We start from the raw sequence: 13161 nt of genomic DNA, 5'->3' as shown, positions 1-13161 counted from the left end.
AGAAAACGTTTCCTATTGGTCCGCGGGCCGCCATGTTCCGTCTCCCACGCGCTGTATCAAGTCGGTAGGGAAAAACCATTAATAACTTATTAATTAGGATGATTTTGTGAACTTTTAAGATTGCAGAATCTAGTGTGGACCTTCAGCAACTTTCATATATAATTCTTAGTGCAATAGACCCTCTCAATAACTTGTTATTAACAATTATAGTGCAGGATGTCGGAAACAATATGGCATACTTTTACGGTTTTTCAATAATTTCATAGCCTTCTACCAATTCTTCATGCATTTAATTGCATGCATCTGAAAGAGGACTCCTTTGGCTACATTCTTGTATAATTTTTATTAACACAACCCTTGTAGTTTAATAGTTATTAAATATTATATGAGAGAGTCTCCTATTCGTTGTACTCGAGTATAGTCAACTCTTATAAACGATGGCTAATATTTCATAAAGCACGTCACGTACGTAATTAAAAATCATTGCAGAATATAGGCAAAGGTCTGTACTATATTCTACATGCTTGAACGTGCAAAATTGATCCTGCATATTCGTGAAAATGACGGAAATCCTTCACGCTTGAATGTGACGATTGTAGTAATCACACAAATAATATTTAATATCTCGAAAATTACGACGGATATGTTAATGAAAATTTAACGAGAAACTATTTAAAAGAATATCCTTTACAACGCATGTATGAAAGTGCATAAATTATTTGTGCAAAACTACAAAATTAATGATAAACCAGAAGGGTGTACGGTATCCCTGCCGACACTCCCCACAAACATTTTTAATAACTAATTACTGAAAGGATTTATTATAATAAAATCTATATGTGAAAGTTGTAAAGGTCCATACTTCATTCTTCAATCCTAAAAGTTCACAAATTAATCGTAAATAATGAGATATTAATGATTTTTCCCTCGCCGACTTTATGTAGCGTTTGAGAGGCGGCCATTACGGCCCGCGAACCAATAGGAAAAGTTTTCTCTCTATCCTTTTCGCACACTAGTGTTTTCCTTGTCTAATACCTCTGTTTATATTCTGTAATCCTATTAGAAAATCGTAGTTCGCGTCACCTAACGCGAGATGGTGATAGTTTTGCTTTTGAAATTTTTTTTATCCTTGTCCAACACACGGCACGATTGCTATCCTTGTCTACCCTTATTCCTTTCCTTGTCTAACTCGTTTCTGTAGTACTATGCTTGTTTACCGCTATTCGTTTCCTTGTCTCTCTTAAAATTAATATTTATAATCAATTTTCCATTCCTTTAACATTTCGGATGTAAAAGGAAATGGACGTAGTATATAAGGGAAAAATAAATAAACTGTAAAATGCTGTAAAATAATATTGTTATATTGCAACCTTTCGTAAAATATATTTCGTACACGTACCTTACAACAAATAATTTATTTTTTGATAAATAATTGCATTTCTTCATTTTTCCTGGTGTTAAAGTCTATTCCTTGATTTCTATAGTGTCCTGCAAAGTCCATCTGTACAGTATATTCTCCACAAGAGTCAGACCGCAAGGAAGCTAAACCTGACACTCGTAGAGTCAGGGACTACGTTTTCGAGCCTCGCGCCTGCCTTTGTAGTTTGCCGAACGTAAACAAGGACAGCGAATAAAAGATAAGCATGAAACGTGACTCGAGGCAACTAAGTGATTTAAATATCAACATTTTTAATTTTACTTTTTTACATCTGGAATTTTTTTTAACATATTGGTGAGATTTTTCTGATGAAAATGACATAAAACACGACATAATTTGAACAACTTATTAACACGTTCACTGTCACGCCAGATTTACAGATTGCTGTCAGGCGGCCACAAGAAAGTATATTTTAAGCATAGGATTATAGTATTATGCTTTATAATTTTTTTTTTTTCAATTGAAAATAATGTCTAGCTAGCTATGACGTTCAAAATTTTTAGTTGACAACATTTATTTTATTTTAATTATTCTAAACATTTGAGGCACTCCAGTCACTGATGACCACCATGGCCATATCGAGGAAACAATCTAACGTTAAAACTTATTGAGTGATTAATTTAATTTCATAATATATCGCTTTAGCGAGCCACCGTTTGGTTGCCAATTGTTTATCACATAGAGTCGGACTACCTCCACGTAAAAAAAAAAAATGTAGGGTCGATTCCACAATTGTCAGTAAAATGTAGGGTCGATTCGACAAGTGTCAGTAAAATGTAGGGTCGGCCTACGTCCAGGTAAAAAAAAGAAAAATGTAGGGTCGATTCCACAAGTGTCAGTAAAACGTAGGGTCGATAGCAGCAGAAAAGCTGCTAAACAAATAGAATTAAATGTAACGATAGAAATTATTACGATAATTATTAACGATATTGAAAAATTGAAAGAATCAAAAGAAAAAACGCGAATTCGTATCTTTTTCGATTCTAGAATATAAGAAAATTTGAATAAAATACGCGACGAGAATTGGGGAGAAGCATAAGTTAAACGCGTAAAAATATTCAATAATAAACGAACTAGGGATGAAGCTATTATTTCAATACGCGATGCACTGACTCTAGTATTTACTAAAATTCAAAAATTCTCGTATAAATTCCGAAAATAGATTATTAATTACGGTAAACTACTGAGACGGTTTAATTAAGGGTGGGCATGGTGCTGCTTTAGTTTGAAATGATTTATAAACACATAATTAACAGAGGAAAAACCGTGAAACGGCAAAACGTCAACATTCTAATTGTTATAACATGTAAACAGAACTTTAAATTTAGTGTAAACAGAAAAAATATATAATACAATTTATTTCACGGTATTGCAACAAATAAACGTTGAATCAATATTTAATTCGTATAAAAACAATTATTTAACGTAATAATTTTACCTTCACTATGGCTATTTTTAATCTACGACCACAGGTCAACCTGATTTCTAATCCTTACGAACTTTAAATTCAGTCTAAACTGAGAAAATATATAATACAATTTATTTCACGGTATTGCAACAAACAAACGTTGAATAGATTCTTAATTCGTATAGAAACATTTATTTAAAATAATAATTTCACCTTCACTATGGCTATTTTAAATTTACGACCAAGGGTCAACCTGATTTTTAATCCTCCGAACTTGATTTCACAACGAGAAAGTAATAAGATCGTTGAAACGTACTTATTTGTCAAAGAAACTTGCAAAAATGTATAAATAATAATATGTAATGTTTTAACAAATTTTTGGAAGTATAAATTAATAATAAAATTGTGAAAATTAATAAATTATACGTTATTATAACATTAATAGAATTATGACTAAACCGAAGTTCGAAGTCGAGTATTTAAAGTCTGATATTACGTGCCTAGCGAGTGCCGGTAATTGTTAAAATTTGTTTAATAATTAGTAATAGAAATTCTAATTGATTCTAATGTATACAAGTGTTACAAGAAGGCTGAGTGTGTACAGGGTGGACATAGACTAGCTAGTAGCCCCCGACCACTCTATTCACATCTCAGAACCTTCAGGTCAAAATACGCCGCGAAGTGTCTAGGGCCCAGTATAAAGGGTAAATGATTTCGCGGGACATCGGCGGGTCCTTATATACCTGCGGTACCCTCTCCCCAAAGTCATTAGCAAAATCGTCGGTTAGGTCAGGCGGGAAATTTTCGCGGGAGATTTTCGCGGGAGATTTCCGATATCGTAACACGGTATAATTTATCAATTTTCACAATTTTATTAAAAATTTATACTTCCGACAATTTGTTATAACATTGCATATAACAATTTATACGTTTTTACAATATTCTTCAATGGAAACATAGGTTTCAGCGTTCTCGTTACTTACTCGTGGTTAAATTGATTTCGCAGGGATCAAAAATCAGGTTGACCTGTGGTCGTAGATTAAAAATAACCATAGTACAGCTAAATTTATCGTGTTAAATAATTCCTTTTACACGAATCAAAAATGTATTCAACGTTTGTTTCTTATAATATCGTGAAATGAATTATTTGTGCAGTTCTGTGCATTTTCTGTGCAGTTCAACCTAATTTACTTAAATTTACATTGCGAGACAGTATACTGTAACAAGTAGTAACAAGCAAACGTTGAATAAATTCCTAATTCGTATTAAAAAAATTATTTAACACAATAATTTCAGCTTTATTATGATTATTCTTGATAAATGACCACAGGTCAACTTGATTTCTAATCGTTATAATCTTTAAATTCAGTGTGAATAGAGAAAATGTGTAATATAATTCATTTCAGGATATTATAACAAACAAACGCAGAATACATTTTTGATTCGTGTAAAAAGAATTATTTAACACGATAAATTGAGCTGTACCATGGTTATTTTTAATCTACGACCACAGGTCAACCTGATTTTTAATCCCTACGAAATTAATTTAACCACGAGTAAGTAACGAGAACGCTAAAACCTATGTTTCCATTGAAGAATATTGTAAAAACGTATAAATTGTTATATGCAATGTTATAACAAATTGTCGGAAGTATAAATTTATAACAAAATTGTGAAAACTGATAAATTATACCGTGTTACGATAACAGAAATCTCCCGCGAAAATCTCCCGCGAAAATTTCCCGCCTGACCTAACCGACGATTTTGCTAATGACTTTGGGGAGAGGGTACCGCAGGTATATAAGGACCCGCTGATGTCCCGCGAATTTATTCACCCTTTATACTGGGCCATAGACACTTCGCGGCGTATTTTGACCTGAAGGTTCTGAGATGTGAATAGAGTGGTCGGGGGCTACTAGCTAGCCTATGTCCACCCTGTACACACTCAGCCTTCTTGTAACACTTGTATACATTAGAATCAATTAGAATTTCAATACAATAGACTGAATAACAATTCATTTTAACTAATACCTATTAGAAATTTTCCTTTTAAAACAAATATAAATCATTTTACCAATTACTGGTACTTGCTAGACATTTAATATCAGACTTTAAATATTCTCCTTTCGGTTCTTTTAAATACAATCAAATAATTTCTTCAATTATCGATACTGACTTGGAATACTCCGCTTCGAATAAAATATTTCGAAATTATGTTGAAGGTTTAGGGAAATAAACATTTGAATTTTAGTCATCGTTCTTCTTCAGACTTGTCGAATAGGATATTGAAATGACTTTGAGCAATTGAAATTAATTTGAAATTTTTCATATATTTTCTCTGATATTGAATTTATTTTACGACTTGCTATTTTGTTTACAAATAATTTACCATCCAAGGAATTTGCATGAATTGCATGTTAAGTAGTTAGTTGATTTATTATTGTATATTGTGAGCTGATTTCGGGTCCTTATATACCTGCGGTACCCTCTCCCCAAAGTCATTAGCAAAATCGTCCGTTAGGTCAGGCGGGAAATTTTCGCGGGAGATTTTCGCGGGAGATTTCCGATATCGTAACACGGTATAATTTATCAATTTTTACAATTTTGTTATAAATTTATACTTCCGACAATTTGTTATAACATTGCATATAACAATTTATACGTTTTTACAATATTCTTCAATGGAAACATAGGTTTTAGCGTTCTCGTTACTTACTCGTGGTTAAATTAATTTCGTAGGGATTAAAAATCAGGTTGACCTGTGGTCGTAGATTAAAAATAACCATAGTACAGCTAAATTTATCGTGTTAAATAATTCTTTCTACACGAATGAAAAATGTATTCCACGTTTGTTTGTTATAATATCGTGAAATGAATTATATTACACATTTTCTCTATTCACACTGACTTTAAAGATTATAACGATTAAAAATCAAGTTGACCTGTGGTCATTTATCAAGAATAATCATAATAAAGCTGAAATTATTGTGTTAAATAATTTTTTTAATTCGAATTAGGAATTTATTCAACGTTTGCTTGTTACTACTTGTTACAGTATACTGTCTCGCAATGTAAATTTAAGTAAATTAGGTTGAACTGCACAGAAAATGCACAGAACTGCACAAATAATTCATTTCACGATATTATAACAGACAAACGTTGAATACATTTTTGATTCGTGTAAAAAGAATTATTTAACACGATAAATTTAGCTGTACTATGGTTATTTTTAATGTACGACCACAGGTCAACCTGATTTTTAATCCCTGCGAAATTAATTTAACCACGAGTAAGTAACGAGAACGCTAAAACCTATGTGTCCATTGAAGAATAATGTAAAAACGTATAAATTGTTATATGCAATGGTATAACAAATTGTCGGAAGTATAAATTTTTAAGAAAATTGTGAAAATTGATAAATTCTACATTTTTGATTTGTGTAAAAAGGATTATTTAACACGATAAATTTAGCTGTACTATGGTTATTTTTAATCTACGACCACAGGTCAACCTGATTTTTAATCCTTACGAAATTAATTTAAGCACGAGTAAGTAACGAGAACGTTAAAACGTACGTTTCCATTGAAGAATATTGTAAAAACGTATAAATTGTTATATGCAATGTTATAACAAATTGTTAGAAGTATAAATTTATACCAAAAAATTGTGAGAATTAATAAATTATACGTTATTATAACATTACAATAGAATGCAAAATAGAATTACGAAAGAATCGGCGATTTTCTGCGAAAAATAATTGATTCCCGCGAAAAACGAAGGATTTCCCGCGAAAAGTGACCGATTCCCGCGAGAAATTATCGATTTCCCGCGAAAAGTGATCGATCTCCCGCGCAAAGTAGTCCGTTTCCCGCGCAAAGTAGTCGATTCCCGCGAAAAATAGTCGATTCCCGCCCGAATTATTAACGACTTTGCTAATGATTTTGGGGAAGGGGTACCGCAGGTATAAATAGACCCGCGAGCTCCCGCGAAATCATTTACCCTTTATACTGGGCCCTAGACACTTCGCGTAATTTTGATCTGAGGGTACTGAGACGTGGGTAGGGTGGTCGAGGGCTTCTGGCTAGCAGCCTATGTCCACCCTATACACACTCAACTACCTTCTCTCAAAATTTCTTTCTGAAATTTACTATTAGACTTTGAATACTCTGCTTTGAATTTTTCTAATTTTTCTAATTATTAAAACTTAAACTTGGACTATTCAAAGTCTAATAGTCCACTATTTACTACTGAACTACTGCTACTTTTTGCTTGAAATAAATTTAAATAATCCTTCGGGTCGTTAATACACGCGAGAAAATTATTATCGAACGTATTTCGAGATTGTTTTGAGGGTTTAGGGAAATCGAGATTTCAGTTTGTTATTGTTGTTCTTCGTACTTGTCGAATAGGATATCGAAATGAATTTGAGAGGTTGCCTAATGAAAATATTTCGGCGTTTCAGCTGTCCATTAATGAAATAAATTTTCGTTACAGGTTATTTCTAAATTTAATATGTACTTTTCTTCCAGCAATCTATAATTTCATTTTCTTTCAGTATTTATGATATTTTCTATGCTATTGAAAAATGAATTTTGAATTTGTTTCATGAATTGTGATTTACTAATCTAATTCTTCGCAGGAGTTGCATGAATTTTGCATGTTAAGTAGTTAGTTACATTATTGAATTGTATATTGTGAGCTGATTTGCAACGAGTGCACTGTACTCGTTGCACTATGCCCCTAATTAAACCGTCCAAGTAGTTTACCGTGATAAATCAATTTTCAATTTTGATAAATATTAGAGTCAGTGCAACGCGTATTGAAATAATAGCTTCATCCTTAGTTCGCTTATTATTGAATATTTTTCCGCGTTTAACTATTTCCTCCCAATTCGCGTTTTTGCTTTTCTTTCAATTTACTCGCGTTTATTTGATACTTTCTTTCAATTTTTCACTCGCGTTCTATGAAAGTTTTGTTCGATAGTAGAGTCTAAAGTAATATAAATTCGCGATTTCTCCCCCTCTAAATGAATCGCGTTTCGAAGCACTTTTCGCGTCGCCCATTCCACAGTGACTCACAAAGTGTGAGTCTGTGAGTCTTGGGAAATGAACTGGGAGAGGAAGGAAGGAGGCAATGCAGTCAAATCCAAGTTGCAGAGCCCAGCTGCCTAATCTTCGAATTGTGAGTGACAAAAATGGGTTTTTTTTCTGGTGATATGGGTAGTTAGTTGTGTTATATATTGTGCTGCCCCTAATTAAACCGTCTCACTAGTGTTTCGCAATTAATAATCGATTTTTACGAGAAGTTTTCAATTTTTCAAAATATTAGAGTCAGTGAATCGCGTATTGAAATAATAGCTTCATCCCTAGTTCGACTTATTATTGCATATTTTTCCGCGTTTATCTGATATTTCCTCCCAATTCGCGTTTTTGCTTTTTATTCAATTTACTCGCGTTTATTTCATACTTCTTTCAATTTTTCACTCGCGTTCTATGAAAGTTTTGTTCGATAGTAGAGTCTAAAGTAATATAAATTCGCGGTTTCTCCCTCTCTAAATAAATCGCGTTTCGAAGTACTTTTCGCGTCGTCCATTCCACAGTGACTCACAATTCGTGAGTTTGTGAGTCTTGGAAAATCAACGCTTGGAGGAAGGATGACCATCTGAGAGGAAGGAAGGAAGGAAGGATGCAACGAAATCGACATTGCAGAGCCCAGCTGCCTGTCTGCGAACTGTGAGTGAATTTTTTGAGGGTTTGGTGATTGGTTATATATGTGTGTGCATGTGCATGTTTGAAGCTGAACTACCAAAACTTGGAAGAAGAAATGAAAGGATGTGAGTTCACATCCGAACTCTACTGCACTAAAGGTGCAAACGCCCTCCCATTATTAGAGTATCCCAATAGTATACCGCGTTAATTCTTAATTGAGTCAATTTTCACCACGAATGCCCATTATCTTCGATCGATACGAGAATTTATTACGTCGCGTCGCGTTTCATAATAGCATCATCCCTTTTTCTTTCTTTGCTTTTCTTTTCTTTTTTTCAAAGCGTTCAGTTGATACCTCCCTTAAACCTTTGCTAAATACCCCATCTAAAATGGACTACATGAGAAAATGGAGGATGGTAAAAATTCGCGATTTCGGGTACTAAATAAAATTCAACGAATTAAACTACACTTAAAAGAAATCGCGATCCGTACACAATTAATCTGGCTTTTTGGGTCTTTAAATCTGGCTGTGGATCTCTCAATCTGGAATTGGGTCTTTAAATCTGGTTGGGTCCTTCAATCTGGCTTTTTGGGTCTTTAAATCTGGCTGTGGATCTCTCAATCTGGCTGGGGATCTCTCGATTTGGCTTTGGATCTTTAAATCTGGCATTGGGTCCGGCTTTAAATCTGGCATTGGACCACTGGTGGAACCAAATTTCGAGGCTTGGAGGACTCAAATCTAGCTGATGGAACTAAAATTCAAGGCTTAGAGGATGCAAATGGTTCACTGAGGGAATTTCAGACTCCATGGATCTGAGAGGAAGATGAGATGCAACCAAGTCCATGTTGCAGTGGTCAGCTGTGAGTTCTGTGAATGGTGAGTCGCATATTTCCTTTTTCTTTTCTTTTTATATTCATTATGTATTATTTCCAGTTGAGAAATTTTACCACTTTCTTCCAGAATATTCACTCGTAATTTATTTATTTGCAATGAATAACGCAATTTACTGATTTTCAGAAGTTACAAAATTTCTAATTTCTTAATTTTTACTAATTTTCAGATGTTACAAGTATTCTTTTAGCTAGAACAATACTTTTCTCAAAGTATCGGTTTAGTCATAATTCTATTAATGTTATAATAACGTATAATTTATTAATTTTCACAATTTTATTATTAATTTATACTTCCAAAAATTTGTTAAAACATTACATATTATTATTTATACATTTTTGCAAGTTTCTTTGACAAATAAGTACGTTTCAACGATCTTATTACTTTCTCGTTGTGAAATCAAGTTCGGAGGATTAAAAATCAGGTTGACCCTTGGTCGTAAATTTAAAATAGCCATAGTGAAGGTGAAATTATTATTTTAAATAAATGTTTCTATACGAATTAAGAATCTATTCAACGTTTGTTTGTTGCAATACCGTGAAATAAATTGTATTATATATTTTCTCAGTTTAGACTGAATTTAAAGTTCGTAAGGATTAGAAATCAGGTTGACCTGTGGTCGTAGATTAAAAATAGCCATAGTGAAGGTAAAATTATTACGTTAAATAATTGTTTTTATACGAATTAAATATTGATTCAACGTTTATTTGTTGCAATACCGTGAAATAAATTGTATTATATATTTTTTCTGTTTACACTAAATTTAAAGTTCTGTTTACATGTTATAACAATTAGAATGTAGACGTTTTGCCGTTTCACGGTTTTTCCTCTGTTAATTATGTGTTTATAAATCATTTCAAACTAAAGCAGCACCATGCCCACCCTTAATTAAACCGTCTCAGTAGTTTACCGTAATTAATAATCTATTTTCGGAATTTATACGAGAATTTTTGAATTTTAGTAAATACTAGAGTCAGTGTCCACCCTGTACACACTCAGCCTTCTTGTAACACTTGTATACATTAGAATCAATTAGAATTTCAATACAATAGACTGAATAACAATTCATTTTAACTAATACCTATTAGAAATTTTCCTTTTAAAACAAATATAAATCATTTTACCAATTACTGGTACTTGCTAGACATTTAATATCAGACTTTAAATATTCTCCTTTCGGTTCTTTTAAATACAATCAAATAATTTCTTCAATTATCGATACTGACTTGGAATACTCCGCTTCGAATAAAATATTTCGAAATTATTTTGAAGGTTTAGGGAAATAAACATTTGAATTTTAGTCATCGTTGTTCTTCAGACTTGTCGAATAGGATATTGAAATGACTTTGAGCAATTGAAATTAATTTGAAATTTTTCGTTCAGTATTTTTCATATATTTTCTCTGATATTGAATTTTGTTTACTAATAATTTACCATCCAAGGAATTTGCATGAATTGCATGTTAAGTAGTTAGTTGATTTATTATTGTATATTGTGAGATGATTTGGAACGAGTGCACTATGCCCACCCTAAATTAAACCGTCTCAGTAGTTTACCGTAATTAATAATCTATTTTCGGAATTTATACGAGAATTTTTGAATTTTAGTAAATACTAGAGTCAGTGCATCGCGTATTGAAATAATAGCTTCATCCCTAGTTCGTTTATTATTTATATTTTTACGCGTTTAACTTATGCTTCTCCCCAATTCTCGTCGCGTATTTTATTCAAATTTTCTTATATTCTAGAATCGAGAAAGATATGAATTCGCGTTTTTTCTTCTGATTTTTTCAATTTTTCAATTGCATTACGCATTATTGCAATAATTTCTATCGTTACATTTAATTCTAATTGTTTAGCAGCTTTTCTGCTGCTATCGACCCTACATTTTTTTTTTTTTTTTACGTGGAGGTAGGCCGACTATGTGATAAACAATTGGCAACCAAACGGTGGCTCGCTAAAGCGATATATTATGAAATTAAATTAATCACTCAATAAGTTTTAACGTTAGATTGTTTCCTCGATATGGCCATGGTGGTCATCAGTGACTGGAGCGCCTCAAATGTTTAGAATAATTAAAATAAAATAAATGTTGTCAACTAAAAATTTTGAACGTCATAGCTAGCTAGACATTATTTTCAATTGAAAAAAAAAATTATAAAGCATAATCCTATAATCCTATGCTTAAAATGTATTTTCTTGTGGCCGCCTGACAGCAACCTGTAAATCTGGCGCGACAGTGAACGTGTTAATAAGTAAATGTTGTTCAAATTATATCGTGTTTGATATCATTTTCATCAGAAAAATTGCAGATAAAAAAAAGTAAAATTAAAGAAATTATATTTTTCTATTATGATTTGTCGAGCCGTGAAATCTCGTAAAGGAAACCGACTGGTGTAGCGTTACACGCTTGACTGACTGCGAGCGAGATAACATGGGCGCAGCAATGACGCAGACCTAGGCGTAGGACCATCTATACTGTCACTTGTAGAATCCAAACTTACTGACTCTTGTAGAGGATTTACTGTATTTCGTATGAAAAGGACATTAATTTTTCTAATTTTTAATAAAAGTTATAAACAATTTTTGACTAATCTACTGAATACAATGGTTAATTCAATGCAAAAGTGGTATATTAAGTTAAAGCATATAATAATTTTATTTAAGTCTTCAAATAATTATAAACAACCATGTAAATTCTTATTTGACAGCAAACATAAAATATTCTATAATAAAGTATTTGAAGTAAACTAGAAACTATATTTTACTATCTACATACATATTGGTAATGTTAAAGCAATTAAAAATTTATTGTATGTATCAATCTTGTTCTGCTTAGTATATGTAATTATACTCTAATTTACAATAAATATTATTGAAAGCGAAAAATTCAAAGAATTCTCATTATACTATAATAAAAAATATAAACATAATATTTTTCGTTAATTGTTGATTCATCCTATGCATGTGCTCTAATGCTTTCGAGAGATCGTCAAAGTTCTACCCACGCAATCCAATATATGTAAATATCTTTACATACGAATTTAACGAAAGATCTTTTACGTACTTACTCCTGCCGACTTTGTCATCTTTTTGTGTTACATATTAATCTCAAAAAAAAAAAAACTTCACATAGAGAGTTAATGGTTGGATTGTATATCATTCCTAAACATTCCTAAACTCATCGCTCTGTTATCGTAGAGGGCATAACTAAACCTCTGATTTTTTACACGATGGGTATTTTAGAACGTTGGATACAAAGTTCCATAATTTGTTAGGTTTATCCTGTAAGCATCTCGTCTGTTATAAAACGTTAATTTTCAAATAATTCAGATAGAATAAACTGTTATTGAAAAGGAAACCTCAAAAAGTGTTTTTATATTTTTGAAAATTTAGTAAAGTTAAAACTAAAAATTGTTTTATGAATAATGAAATAGTTTTCTACGCTTCCACCCTTTGAAAATCGGTACGTAGCTCATTCATTACTGACTGCTCACCCGAAGTTCCATCGTTGCCTATTATTATTCATGAAAGAGTAAGTGCGATAGCTTCACTCTATCGCTATTGGCTAATTAACAGCGGAAACATTACAAATTCTCCGTGTCCCAGTTTCTGACCCTAACTTCTCCGTGAACCTTCAGCTTTGGTTGGTTGACTGTACGTTGTTATATTAAATTTTATGAATTGTATTTTCATAATATGTTATTTTTTATAAG

Source organism: Habropoda laboriosa, unplaced genomic scaffold (genome assembly GCF_001263275.1).
Source record: "Habropoda laboriosa isolate 0110345459 unplaced genomic scaffold, ASM126327v1 scaffold486, whole genome shotgun sequence".
Lineage (NCBI taxonomy): Eukaryota > Metazoa > Arthropoda > Insecta > Hymenoptera > Apidae > Habropoda > Habropoda laboriosa.
The sequence above is the reverse complement of the archived record's forward strand: the minus strand, read 5'-3'. Positions refer to the sequence as shown.